Here is a 16,163-nt window from a genome sequence, read left to right as displayed (position 1 = left end):
TGGCAAACAAACGCCCTCATCATGGCCCAACAAAAGGCGACACCATGGGCTGCTCTAATTCCCACCCTCGCACAGCTGAGGACTAGAGTGACTTCCTCTTCCACCACAAAAATCCTCCCCAGTAGGATATTGAATGCCAAGTATGGAACACCCCCGAGGTTCCAGTGACCCAGCGCCCCGAGCACGTGACACCCCAAGGACTCCAGTGACCCAGCAAACCAGGTGTGGACCGCCCCCAAGTGCCCCGCGACACCGAACGCCGGGTGTGGAGCCCCTCAAGAGCTCCAGTGACCCCATCAAACCACTGGATAGGAACAGTGTACCTGTGCAAATCAGCCGCAGGTTATTAGCCATACGTTGCCCGGATCTCGCCACGAGGAGGCTTTGCAGTCAGGATTTAAGAGAGTCCCGCTAAACAGTAGTCGTGAAGAATTTTGCAAAAAGTGGCATTTAACACCTCACGTTTAGTTCAAGTTAGTTTTTTTTAAAGTTTTGCTTATGAGCCATCAAAGAGCGAAACTTGTCTTATTTGGGAATTTCTAAACGATATTTGAAATTTTAAATAGAGTCATTCACAAGACAGACTGTATTACGGGCTTCGTCACCGTTTTGCGTCCGCTTGCTAACGCGCCACACGTAGCCTTTGACAGCGCCTCGCTAGGGAAGATTTGCTTCTTGTGATGACGTCACTCCGTTACAAGCTCTCAGTAAAATATTCCCCAAAGTGACAAACTTATAGAATAATATTATAGACTTATGGTTTTAGTAATATAAATATATGAAAAGGATCCTTATTAAAGATTTAACTACTCGATATGGTAGAAAAATATTATCATTTTTGCATTTTATCCAAATACTTTCTATTTTAATTTTATTATATTATTCAAAAATATCTGGGTAGTGAATATATGAGTGTATCTGGCCGGAGTAATGCTCCTTATTTTAACTGGCTATTTTAACTGATTAAATTTAGTACCTGCCTCAAAAGATGACATCTTTTCCAACATATTGTTATTAAAATTTAGTTCCTGCCACCAAAAATTAAACCTTTTCCAAAATGTTATCGTGCTTAGCAAAACGAAAATCTTTGTAATTTTACAAAAGTTTGGTGCAGTAGCAACCACGAATAATACATTTTTATGGTTTTAATCTTACTGATTAAATTTAGTTCCTGCCTCAAAAGATGACATCTTTTCCAACATATTGTTATTAAAATTTAGTTCCTGCCACCAAAAATTAAACCTTTTCCAAAATATTTATCCCCGCCCAAATCCCATATTTTAAACCCTGGTCTTGCTTAGTTAATTGGATAGAAATACACTCTTATATCGTAAAATATTTCTGTCGGTAAATGTAAATATCAATATTTGGAAAAGGTGTCATTTTTTGAGGCAGGAACTAAATTTAAATACCAATATATTGGAAAAGGTGTCACTGCCTCCAAATATCTACTCTGTTTGCTGGTCCCGTTAGATGGTGGAAAAGGAAACGGATTTTTGCTCTTAATTAACTACTTTTCGAAGAAAATTACCAACAAAACTATCGATTATTCGTAAGTTATCGTTATCGTATTACCCACTGCACCAAGAATTTAAAAATATCCCTAAAATAGGCGCTTACGATTATTCTACTATTTAGGCGACGCTTCGTCGGCCAATAAAAATGAGGAGCATTACTCCGGCTATCGGCATTCGGCAAGTGAATATATATCCTAGAGTGCAAACTTTTATTTGCTTTTTGTAGATATCATATCTGAATAGATTATGCCTGAAGGTTTTGAAGGAATAAAAAAGATAACTAAACTATCTTGAAAAACCATTTTTGGGGGATTTAGAAAGTGCTATGAAGGTAAGAAAAATAATGCATAAATTGACGGTATATGCCTATTAGCGCAGTTCCCGTTAGCGCAGTTCCCGTTTGCGCGGTTTCGCAAAAGCGCAGTTCTCAAAAGCGCAGTGTCCCAACAGCGCGGTTTCCCAAAAGCGCGGTTTCGATGTATATAAAAATTAATGAAAATAAACCAAAGGAAATTTAAAGGAGATCCCAACTACCCATGGTCTCGAGGTAAAGCGTCCGAGTGCTGTTTAGGAAATCCGAGTTCGAATCTCCGTTGGGGGAAGTAAGTTCAAAAATATATTTCGATAATTTCGATTAATTTCGATTAATTATCCAAATTTCAGTGTACATAACTTTGATTATGGAATGACTAGGTTAGGTTAGCCGGGCGCGCCGCAGGCGCTTAGGCACTGTAGGTTAGGTTAGGTGTTTCCAACCCATTTGTATTTCTAAGGCTATTGCATTCTAAAAATGTGTATAGTTTATTTTTGGGAATAAAATAAGGGATTCAATTTTTTTGACTCTTGGTTTTTTAATGGGAAACTGTGGCGGTGGAAAACCACATGAGGTCGCACGCTTTGGGGAAAGTGCGCAAACGGGAAAGTGCGCAAACCGGAAACCGCGCTATTGGGAACTGCGCAAATGGGAACCGCGCAAATGGGAACCGCGCTTTTGGGACACTGCGCTTTTGAGAACTGCGCTTTTGGGAAACCGCGCAAATGGGAACTGCGCTAGTTGGCATAAACCAAATTGACTACTACTTTTTAAATAAATTACGCTCAATTAATATTAATAATTTTTGGAATTCACGCTGTGCTTAACTTTAAATGGAAAATTGTGTCGACAATCGCTCTCATTTATTTATTTTATTTAAAAAAGATGTTATGGAAGTTCGAAAACCGACTACTCAAAATTTTCAAATATTTTGAAAAGGTTCTATTTACGTAAATGCTTAACCATTTTTGCAAACAAATTCAGATTTAACCATCCGTTGGTTTATAGTTTCAGTGGTATACGTTTATGGACTAATCTACTTATTCGCTAATTTTTTCATCCTTTACAATGCAGTCCATATGGTGGTTCCTTTTAACATAACATTAAGTTTATTAAAATTGGTTGAAACATGGTTGCATAAGTTTTCGATTCCCATATTTAATTCGTATAAATAAACATTTTTCTTAACTCAAAATCGTTTCTACACACTTTTAAATAGACTATACCACAGATTTATGTTTCAGCTAAACAATAAAGACAGATAAAATAGTGTTCCTTGACTTTAATTTAATTTAATCAAAGTAATAAAGTTATAAAAAATTTCGATTTCATAAAACTTATTACGACATACTTTTAAAATGGAATGTTTGAGATAAACCTGTTCAAAGTTCTAATAATGAAAAAGTAAAAACTATAATATACATTTAATCAAGTTGGGCCTATTGACAAAATTCTTGATTTGGAGTAATTTGACCAATTCTAAGGGTCCCCCCTGTGCAAAACTTCAATAAATAAAAAAATATATATTTTTAAAAAACTAAACAAAATAGTAAATTTTACATTTTTTGATTTCTTTGGACAAATAGGGGGGAATAAAAACCATTTTGGGTTAACTCGAGCTAATTGGAATAAATAGGTCGAAATTTTAGGTATAATACAAAATATTTGTAAAACTTATGCCGTGATAACTGCCATATATTTTCGCCGATAAATCTAAAAATTTCTACATTACATTATCCGAACGATGTAAACAGATTTTAAGATTTCGTTAGATAAACGACGCCATTTTATAAAATGGCGGACACAAATATAAATCATGGTACAATAAGTTAGGTAATTTGTATCCGATTAATCTGAGATTTTCTACGTTACATTATCTGCCCGAATGAATTCGTACTATAGATTTTTATAGAAATCCGAAACAATTTGGGAAAATGGCGGATATCGTGCGATAAATTCCGTAAATATTCGTCGATTAATCAGAAATTTTCTACGTTTCATTATCTGCCCGAGTTAATTAGACCTATGGGTTTTCCAATAATAATCCGACGCCATTTTGAAATATGGTGGATATAAATATAATTTATGATGCGATAACTGCCGAAATTATTTGTCGATTTCCGGGACATTTTCTACATTACATTATCTGACCGAATATATAAGCCCCTTACACTGTGATTAAAATCTGACGCCATTTTACAAAATGGCAGATATCATAATGCGATAACTGCCGAAATTATTTGTCCTATAAATCCTATTAATTTAATAAAATTCGAGGCCATGTTGCAAAATGGTGGATATCAAAATGTCTCACGGTAATTATTCGACGATAAATCTGAATTTTTCTGTTTCATTAAATGATCGAATAAACAGTCTTCTATTTTGAAAGAATTCGGAAGCCATTTTGCAAAATGGCGCATGTCTGAGAAGTTCCGTAATTATTAGTCAACTATTCTGAAAGTTTCAATTTCTGACTGAGTAAATTAGTCCTATATCTTTTGAGAGAAATACGCCGTTTTTTAAAATAACGCACATCAATGTATCCCTTGGTGCGATAAATTCCGTATTGTTATTGTTATAAAAAAATATAGGAAACTTCATATAAAATGTGTAAATTTTAATACATTTCGGCAAAATCCAATAATATTGGGTAAGTTCCTATATCATTGGATTAATAGAAAATAATTATGGTTAAATTCATCATTTAGGCATAATTTGGGTAAATTGAAATATTATTAAATTAGTTCAATTGGCATTGTAGAATTATTGGTAATTTGGAAAATGGTTGTAATTCAGGAAATTTTGGTTAATTTGGGAAATTATTGGTAATTCAGGAAATTATTGGTAATTCTGGAAATTATTTGTAATTCTGGAAATTATTGGTAATTCTGGAAATTATTGGTAATTCTGGAAATTATCGGTAATTCGGGAAAGTATCGGTAACTCGGGAAATTATCGGTAACTCTGGAAATTATCGGTAACTCGGGAAATTATTGGTAACTCGGGAGATTATATGCCAATATTTCAAAACATGGCCAAAATCAGTTATGCCCGAAGGTAAGGTAGAACTAATTAAAAATATTTTAACGTTTGGACTTCACTACAGCAAAAGAGTAGGGTTAAAGTATCACATATAGGAGGCGTAATATTGGTCTGTATATTTACTAAGTTGATTAAAGAGTAGTAAGGTTATGTGTAGACCCCTGAAATAGTCAATCACTTTATCTTCTCCTTCCCACAATTCCCTCAGAAAATCGTTGCAAAAATTTAAAAGCTGATTTCTTTATTCGTCTATTTACAAAATATAATATACATTTTTCCGATATTTATTTTAACCAAATAATATAGCATAATAAAAACTTACCAAAATTATTATAATTCGCCCAAAGGTTTAATGAACTTACACTATATCAATTGGATTTAGTGAAAATTAATAGACTGTAAACAAAATTATGTGAATTGCACAATATTATTGGAATTTTTTCAATATATTCAAATATACACAATATTATTTCAATTTACCAATTTTATATAAATATACACAATATTATTTAAATTTGCCCACTATTATTTCAATTAACCAAATATTATTGGAATTTACTCAAAATTGTTCCAATGTAATCAAAATTATTTGAAGTTACTCCATATTATTAAAACACCAAATATAGTTTGAATTTATCCCAATTTATATGAATGTCAACAGTGTAATTTAAACTAATTTAATGTTATTTCAATTTAAACAAATTATACGAATTTGCCTAAATGTATTCCTTTCTTAATTAAATGTGAAATTAACCTTAATTATTTAAGTTAACCCAATGATATAAGAACTTATCCAATATTATTTGAATTTGCCGAAATATACCCATTTTAAAAAACAATTCCGATAATTTTTCTGATAACAATCAAGAGATACATTGTTATGCGATATTTTGCAGATTTCAAATCAATGGACAAATAATTTCGGCAGTTATCGCATTATGAGATATTGATATCTGCCATTTTGTAAAATGGCGTCAGATTTCTATCGCAGTGTAAGGGGCTTATTTTTTCGGTCAGATAATGTAATGTAGAAAATTTCACGTAAATCGACAAATAATTTCGGCAGTTATCGCATCATAAGTTATATTTATATCCACCATATTTCAAAATGGCGTCGGATTAATAATGGAAAATCCATAGGTCTAATTAACTCGGGCAGATAATGAAACGTAGAAAATTTCTGATTAATTGACGAATATTTACGGAACTTATCGCACGATGAGTTTTATTGATATCCGCCATTTTCCAAAATGGTGTCGGATTTCTATAAAAATCTATAGTACGAATTCATTCGGGCAGATAATGTAACGTAGAAAATCTCAGGTTAATCGGATACAAATTACCTAACTTATTGCACCATGATTTATATTTGTATCCACCATTTTATAAAATGGCGTCGTTTATCTAACGACATTTTAAAATATGTTAACATCGTTCGGATAATGTAATGTAGACATTTTTAGATTTATCGGCGAAAATACAAATATTTTGTATTATACCTAAAATTTCGATCTATTTCTTCCAATTAGCTCGAGTTCACCCAAAGTGGTTTTTATTCCCCCCTATTTGTCCAAAGTAATCCAAAAATGTAAAATTTACTATTTTGTTTATTTTTTTAAAAACATATATTTTTTATTTATTGACGTTTTGCACAGGGGGGACCCTTAGAATCGGTCATTTTCGCATGTTATTTTACGTAGACTTTTTCTAATTTTATGTTGTCAAAAACATTTTTGGTTGCCATGGCAAAACGGAAGCCCAGCGTAACTTTTCCCTTTAACGGGTTTCATGTTACATCTAGGTCTAACAATCCCCCAACATTGAACAAAATCGGTGAGAACCACCTCGGGTCGTCTCCTCGTCAGTAAATGAAAATTAGGTAAACCTATCCAACGTCGTTCAAAACGAAATTGTTTTGAAGAACTTTGTTGTGCTCGAAAAAATAAAATAAAATGTTTTTCATGTCATTTCCAATTACACGAATCGATTTAAAATATCATCAAAATTGGAACTAAATGCCAAAAATATTTCGGACACATTTTTTCCGCTAAATATTTCCTTTTTAGTAATAACGCAATTACTTTCATGCGATAATTTTTCACTTATCTTTATTGATAACTATTAAAAACATAATCTTTTTGAGGGGTTAACCACTTCTTTAATTTCTGTACATCGATTACAGCGAGTACAGCCTTTGGTAGTGCTAAATATGTAATCGATTACCTAATCACATTAGTACAGTCAAAGCTACGGGCTTGTACACCGATTACGAATAGTGGTTAGCCCCTCGCCAAAAATTAATCGACGAGTAAATAGGAAATTGAAGAAACGATTAACACTCAAGGATTTACTCTTTGGAGTTAAATTTTAACGATTTTTCTTTAGTAATATATTAATTAATTAATAATAATAACTATAAAAACACCTGGTTTTTTCAGCATATAGAATTATTTTACTTAATGGATAACGGTTCGATATAGTCGATCGCGGTTTATTGAGTGATAAATCAGATACTACTACTCAAAATAAGAGAAAGTTTGATTTACCCTTACCGTTAGAAGATGCAATGTATTATTTTTGATTATTTCCAAATGGCTTTAGTTTTTTTTAAACACCGACACGCAAAGGATGAAGCAATCAAGTACTGTTTGGTCTTGGAATAGTTTATTATTTCAGCATAACGAGATACATTCAAGGACCGTAATAATTCTCCTATAACAACTTTTCGTGTCCTCTGTCGGCGCAGTTTCTTAGTGTTATGTGAAACGAATGTCAGCGTAAGAGACACTCAAACCGGAATCGTTCGAACGTTCGATGCCAAAGAAGCCGGAATATTTTACCTTCGACCTCTCATTAGATGTTTTCCTTGATGAAATCAGTTTGGATATTTTTAATGGTGGGAATTTTTACTTCATATGGTGCGTCATGGTGACGTCAGCTGGGTACGAAATAACAGGTAATAGTATGTGTTCAACGTCCGCTTTACATGGGTAAAATGAACTCACCATATCCTAAAATCTGTTCATTTGGCATGAAACTTAACGGGAACTTTCCGCAAAAATTAATTTTATTTCCATATTTTTCGGTATTAAAGATTTGAAAATTAACTTTTAAAGTATTACGCTATTCTTAATTTAATGCCCTTTCTTTATTTTAAGCTTAACCCAGAACAATTATTTATTATATTAAATTTATATTATATAGGCATATTATTTTTAAGGCCAGTTTGGTATTTTGGCCAATGGATTGTGTTATCTTTTTTATTTTTAAAAACGACACCCGTTATTTAGGCATTACGAAATGCAAAATATTTTCATTTACATACTCAAAATAAGCAGCTATTTAAAAAAATAATATATACTTTGTCTCACTACAGAGTGTGAAAACCACTATTGCCGCCATTTGCTGTCATACGTCCGCCATTCTCCCTAATCTCGACTGCTCTCACTATTGAGTTCGAAAGTATTATGGGCCGGAATTTAAATAAAAGCACGAAAACCTACTATTTATCGTTTAGTTTTAAAAAAACCTATTCCCTTCAGTGAAATAAATATATAATATGTGGTGTTAATATTCCATTTTAAATTCTAGAATATTTTTAAAATATTATCTAGTCACTTAGGCTAGCTAAAGTGGTAATCGAAAACTGATTTAAGGATAATGTTTATGTTGAGAGGAGTTCCAGCGTTGCGCCAAATCCCTATCATGCTCGAAGAGTAAGTTCCTTCGCCTAAGAAACAAATTAACCCGCTATTTCATTGGCTCGTTGAAAAACACAACCAGAATGGGATCAAGAAGTATAAATAAAACTATTTTTGATTGTACTTAAAGAAAATAACCATTATGAGACGAGATAAAGCGATTTTCTTAATTTATCCTCTGCTCTGCCACAACGCTCGAACTTATTCATTATATCCAGGTTTTTATTCACTTATTACGATATTAATTCCACGTGATTTAATAAATCAACTGCCGCATAGTAGAAATTTTAAAAATTAAAATTAAATTTTTTTTATTTAAAATATTTAAACTTAAATGTTATATCTAATTAATTCCCTAAAACGTTTACTTTGCAACATAGGTTTATTTTTAAGAACGTTTTTGTTATAAAATATTTAAAATATTATAGTTTTAACGAATTATTAGGTTAAAAAATTATAGTTTTAACTAATTATTTGGTTAAAATATCATAGTTTTAACGATTTATTAGGTTAAAATATTAAAGTTTTAACGAATTATTGGGTTAAAAGATTAATGTGTTAAGGAAATAGTAGGTTAAAATATTAATGTTTTATTGAAATATAAGGTTTAAATATTAGGTTTAATGAATATGGAACGCTTTGGTTAAGAATTTCAGTATGACTTGCATTGGACAGCGCGCGTGTACCGATCATCCTAAAAGGGTGAAATCGATATCCTAATAAAATATTTAATGAACTTTGGAAACCAATAGAAATAACTTAAAATAATTTTTTTCTTAAACCCCAGGGTCTAACTACAGGCGTCAAAGGATTACAAAGTATACCATTTGGTTCCCAATGGAGCGACCCTTATAGTTTTATTAAAGCGCATAGAACGTTTTCAAATTGTTTTAATTTATAACCATCATAAAGATGCTTTTTATAATTAATTCGAAACTTTTTTTTTAATATTTCCGGATTTATTTTTATTTACGCCCTTGATTGACTATAATCAAACCACATTTAAACATAAATCAGCTAAATACAGTCAAATACGGATTTTGAGTAAGAATAATGATCAACTTTCGATAATGATGCAATGTTTTAGGTGGTAGTTGCCTTAAATTGTTCGTGAAGCGGACGTTATGAAAATTATACGACTCATATTCCCTCTCTCTCAGGTCAAACTTCTGGGCATTGCTTCTTATATGAATGCACACGCTTATCTCACATAAAGAAATTCTAAGACCACCCTAGGTTTCCTTACGTACCGAATACACAACGTTTAAGGGTGGGGTGGAGGAGTGGTTAGCCCCTTCACCTCGCAGCAAGAGGAACCGAGTTCGATCCCAGCTTATGGCACTGGGTGAAAATCCGGAACAACTCTTTCTGCTTTAAGTGTGCAAGATCTCTCCCCACTGGTTGAAGCGGTCTTTCTCCGAGCTCTTTGGTTTCCTCATCTATAAAAACTTGTTGAAAATGAAGGTAATAGTTAGAGTAGGGAGCTGATGCCTCGCGAAGGGCGTGTCACCACCCTCCTACGCATTGCAACCTGGGTACCTCAATTAGTGGCTTTATATCGTTATTAATGGTTCTAATTATATTAGCCATTTTTACTTTTAGATCTAGAATGTATGTTTAGTGGAGATTAATAAAACATCTCTACAGAACCATCTTTCTCTCCTGTCTGCATTCCTGCCTTATTTTACATTTCGACTTCAGGTAAATGAGTCATTGAAAATATTTAAGTGTTCCAATGTTTTATTTCCTCGCAGTTACAAACGTAACGACCAATGAAACGTTTGAAGCCGGAACACCAAAACGTCTTTGTTGCAAATTACATTTAAATATAAATAACATTTTAAACTACTTTACGTATATCAATAAATATATGTTTAAATTTTCAAACAAAATTTGTGATCTAAAAAATACGCAAGTTACCGTTTAGACTCAGTCTTAAGAAACGCTATCTCAAAGTTGTAAAACGAAAGCTGATCAACAGAAAAAGTGTATGCATCAAATTTCGTACTAAAACAGGCTCAAAAGAAGAATTGGTCTGATTTCTGGAAGTCTCTAAAATTCTTCTCTACGCCACAAATTATCACGCGCTCAAGTTTTTGATTTAATAATTAAAAGCAAAATAAAAATTTTACAAGTTAATAAAGCGAGTGTTTAAAATTAATATTTAGGCTTTTTTAATCCGACATTATGTGGACTTAAAATACCTTTTATAATTCTAATTAAGAAACTGTTAAGGATAAAAAAGTAAATACTACGGATATAAGCACACACTTATGAAATTCAGGTGCAACTCTTTTCAAGGTTTTCGATTCTTCACACTTTAGCAAAACTTGACGCGAAGTGCTCCCAGCACCGTATGTACAATGTTGTAGAAAATAATAGAATAACGAACTCCAACAAGTTGGCAAGCCAAAATATACCTCTCCTCGGAAGAATTGTCCCTAGTGGTATTAATTTCTCGAGATAAACCTTAAAGATATATCTCCGCAATTTAGAGTTATTTGTTGAAAATGTTATCCCAGTTCTATCCCGCCCGGTATAAAATTTAATTATAATTAAAATAATTGAGACGAAAAGACCAATTTTAATTTATTCAGAATATCATAAGTTAAGTAGTTACAACAGTGAGTTAGACTTACTATAACAATGCACAATTGAATTAAACCCTTTTTACAGTACAAGTTTGTCAGTTTAATATAATACAAAGCAAATTTTAATGAAAGAAATAGCTACAGAAGGTATTATAACGACCGTTCGCTTTTTGGTTTATAATTGTAACATAATCGGGTGGATTTTAATTAAACGATAGTTTATCGAAATTTTCTTAAAAGAATATTCCCTAAGGCCGCGCGATAAATTTACGAGAATAATTTCCCATCGCCGTTATATCGACAATTTAGTTGATTCGGGATTGCCAGAACTTTAATGTTGTGGGCGAGAGATTAGAAAATAAAATGGCAACCATAATTATGCAAAATTATAAATGTTTATTTTTATTCAGAACAGTCTATGGAACGTTCTAGATTTAACTTTCATCAATAACCCAACAATATATATCCCTTCTACGTAATTGTACAGAACTGGTACTCAAGTGTCCAAGACTAGATTTGTCTTAGTTCATCGTGATTGAAAAATAAACCAAAACACACTTACATTTACACTTAAGTAAATATCATAAATTATACTGAGTAATTTTAACTAAATTCAAACTACCTTACTATAAACTCTTGTCTTAATTAACAGCTGAGAGCTGTTCGCTACTAATTACTTCCAATCTACTTAATTAGCCTCACAGGTTGAGTTGATAATTTCAAGGGTATAATTAGGTTATTCCAATTCAAAAAATAAAAACAATCAATTTTATCTTACAGCTGATTTGAGTTAGTTCACAATTACTTTAACACTTTCAGTCTTAAACACGCACTGTTCATACACTTAAGTCCATTCACTCACGTTCCAAACGCGAAACACAATTTAACCCTTTTCTTGACCGAAGACCGAACATACTAATTAAAACCGCAACCTCATAACTTTTGACCGACACCAGGACCCCGTCCTGTAGTAGTTCGTCTGACAGCCAAGAACTAAGAAAGACTAGATCTTCCATATTGACGGCAACGGCTTTATATACGTTTATTTGGTGTTTTTTAAACCCGTCAAGATTTGACTAAAGTTCGAAAAATTGAAGATATTATATTTTTTACCCGGTTTGATTGATAGTTCTCCACACGGTGGCGCTATATTATTACTTTTATATAGTTTCCGCGCGAGTTTTGAATAATTATCCTTTTTCTAAGCATTATTAAAATGTAAAAAACCCGCCTTATCATAATGGTTTCTTTACTTTTTATATTCCTAAAGGAAGTCAATCGCTTGGCGGTAAACTATCTGCATTGTAACGATGCGACCCGAGTTCAATTCCTGAACACGATCAAATAAATTAAAATACTCAGATATTTAATTAAATGTAATATTAATATAATTTATAAATATTTAATTAAATATAAGATTAATATAATTTATTAATATTTAATTAAATATAAGATTAATATAATTTATAAATATTTAATTAAATATAAGATTAATATAATTTATTAATATTTAATTAAATATAAGATTAATTTAATTTATAAATATTTAATTAAATATAAGATTAATATAATTTATAAATATTTCATTAAATATAAGATTAATATAATTTATAAATATTTAAAATGATGTAGAATAAATTATAGTACCTAACGTTATAACTTTTAAATGGCATTCGCCAAAGCTGTTTTTTCGAGTAAATCTCTTGCACGAGGCAGACCCGGGTTCGATTCCCGGCCGGCGCCAATAAATCGCAAATTGATACTAAGACGAATACAGTGAACAATTGGTGGAAACCTTGCCATTGGACGTTGAGAGGTTGCATAACACTCAGCATTCGGTCCGTCCCAAAGTCATTAAGTAGAAGCTGGAGAAACATGTAACGTGGTTTTAAATTTTTTTTTTAATAAAAACCTCTATAGTGTACTGGTAATCGTTGAATTTTGTCAGTTTATTAATGTTGTAGAAGTTCAAACATTAATTACAAATTTATTTTAAATAATAGTTATATTTAAGTTGAAATAAAATCTTATGTCATAAAGCCGGGTCCAATCTCAAAAATAATATTTTGTAGACGATAAAATATTTCTTAAAAAATTAAATTATAAACATCCGTTTCGAGGTTTTTCCCAGAGATGTTTCTTCGCGAACGGTACTACAGTCATGAGGGCTTTCACCCGGCGACGATAATTCCGGAACCGTTTCTGTAGCTTCGTTGCATTGAGAGTACATATATCAGCGCTAGAACGAGACCTTGGAAAAACGAGTTTTGACGTCTCTCTCGGGAAAACTTTATTAAACAGCAAGTTGCAAAAAGATTTTCGTAATAGAAACTAAATTTATTTATATTTTTCTTCTTCATTTGATCATGGGATTTCCCAAAATGTAACTTACTTGATGAAATACCGTTTATTTAATATTAAAATTAAATTTACGTGCAGCACCCCACTGCGGATTTTATTAGGAACGATAATTTTTACGTGTCTAGTTTGTAACGTCATTGACTACGGTTTTCGATTAATTTTGCCCACTGCATCTGGTAGATTATATAGTTCCCACTGTCCTACCAAGATCATACGTGTAATATCTTGGTAGATATGGCGATATCAATTTAGCACCCGCGTGTTTTTAAAACCATGGAAGCACCCACGTTAAAAATTCAGTAGTAGAATCCCATGTTTCTTCATAAGAGTTTTCGGAAATCAGTAGCATCTTCATTTTGTTGGGGATAGCGGCCAACTACGAAACGGAAAGCAACGAAACTTTATATTCTGGTATTTTAAACGTAAGTGAATAATTTACAGCTTACTCTTTAAATCTTACCAGCAAAAATTATTTTGTTTAGCAGTTAAAAGTCGACGAAAAAGGGAATCATTATATTATTGGATTTTGGCTTGCAGAAAATGATATGCAAACCAAAAAAAAAAACACATTCTTCTTGTATATATTTTTATTAAACAATAACTAATGGTCGAAGCAGACAGCGCTGATTTTTTTGGTTTAACGAGGAGTTATTTTACGCTTTTAAAATTAACAGGTTCTATAAATAAAACAGATTTATTAGGAATAAGTGACCAGAATATTACACCGTCTAGCGACTTGAATTGAAATTTACGGGTATTAATATGATTTTAATTTCCATTTTATTTCTTCATTTTAGATAATTGTTACGTAATAAATATTTTGCTTAAACGAATTAAGAGTAAAAGTTAACCAAAAAATTAACGCTTTATAATAATATACCCGTGAGAGTTTTGGGTTCAATCTCTGTTAGTTAAGGTTTGAATAAATATGTCTATTATCTATTCAATAACTGAAGACTTATAGACAGTTAGTGATTTACATAATTTTATAAAAAAAATAGCTTAAATAGTTTCGAACATAAAATGGCCCAATTTGTTAATGAACCTTTATACTTAAAACATTTATTATGACGACATTACGAGAATTATATAAACGTTATTGTTCAATTATCCCTTTTTTTCTATATTAATGAAATAAAATCTTTTTCTAATAGCTTTCTGGGAATTATAATTTAAATTACATTATACAATGTCTAAAGTCTTTCAGATGAATTGGCTCCGAAAAATATACGTATAATTTTGTTTTTCCTAACTTCAAAAGTTTCTATAATTTAATAAATTGTACTTAAAATCATAATATACTACAACATAACAAGAACATTAAGTATGAATTTAAATCGAAGTATCGTTAGAAATAATAATAAAACAATAATGATAATCGGGCAGTGTTATTTAAGACCACAGTCAACTTTTCTATGGCCAAAATTAATGCAGCCAAGCGGTGAGAGACCCGTAACTTTTGGCTTCAAAAATCAAAATTTTTCACTTTTAATTTGCCACCAATAACAATCAAAAGAGTCACAGTTTCAAAATGGTACCTTGCCACTTACTGCTAAAAAATAATAGTTGCACCTCCCTAAAAATAAACATTATTTTAACGGAATAAACTTACACTAAATAGATAGCTACAAAGCTTTGTTCTTACTGTCAACTCGAACGTGAACCATACTATAATTTCATTACTTAACGACGGATAGTTGACCGTGGTTATAAACTTAAGAATGGCAATTTTCCCAGTGCCAGTTTTTGAGACGAAAAATGTAAAAAGTGGTCTTTTGTGAGCGGCCCTGTTACAAAAGTCAAAATACATATTTGGTCCGAGTATCGCCTTACGCAAGTTTCAAATCCTTACACTGGGAACAATCGTTTTCCTATCGATGTTTTTAATTGAAATACTTTTATTTATGTAAAATTTACTATTTATAAAGGTAAAAAAACCTTATCTTCATTAATTTGATTGTTATTAACCTTTAATAACCAAATTTTTTGTGTATTTTGGATAATTTATATTAATATTTGTGTTTTAAATTTTATGTAAAGCTATTTGAATAGAATTCTTTTAATAATAATGGTTTTAAGGATTTAGTTTTAATTTATTAATAGTTTGAAATTATCGGCACATAAAGCTTTTATTTCCATTTTTCCCGAGTTCTACCGTCCTACTTGTAGGCGTAATCAGCTGATATCTGGAGAAATCTGTACTCCTTTGTTAATTTATTATGATCAATATTTTCCTCTAGTGGGTTTAGATAATTAATAGTTACATGAAATTACAAATTTTACATCAGTAAAGTTTAATTTATTCCAAGATAATAGTAAATTTTTTGCGAAGGGGAATTCATACAAATATATAAACTCCTACTTAAGGAGCTTCATATATTACTTTATATTTTTCATAATCAATTTCGGTAAGTTATGCTGTTATCAAATTTAAAAAAATAAAATAAAATATATTCTGGGTCAGGTAAAATTTTATCAGCAGTGATATCAACTATTAGGTTATGTAGGATTAATTTTCCTGTGAAAATTCATCTGTGCCTTTGACCGAAAATTGTGATAAAAGGCTTTGACCAGCAAAGGAATCAATTATTATTACACATATGATTCACCTTTATGTAAAAAATAATCTGTAACTTTG

The sequence above is a fragment of the Leiobunum rupestre genome, chromosome 2 (assembly GCF_980474605.1).
Source record: "Leiobunum rupestre chromosome 2, qqLeiRupe1.1.hap1, whole genome shotgun sequence".
Taxonomy (NCBI): Eukaryota; Metazoa; Arthropoda; class Arachnida; order Opiliones; family Sclerosomatidae; genus Leiobunum; species Leiobunum rupestre.
The sequence above is the reverse complement of the archived record's forward strand: the minus strand, read 5'-3'. Positions refer to the sequence as shown.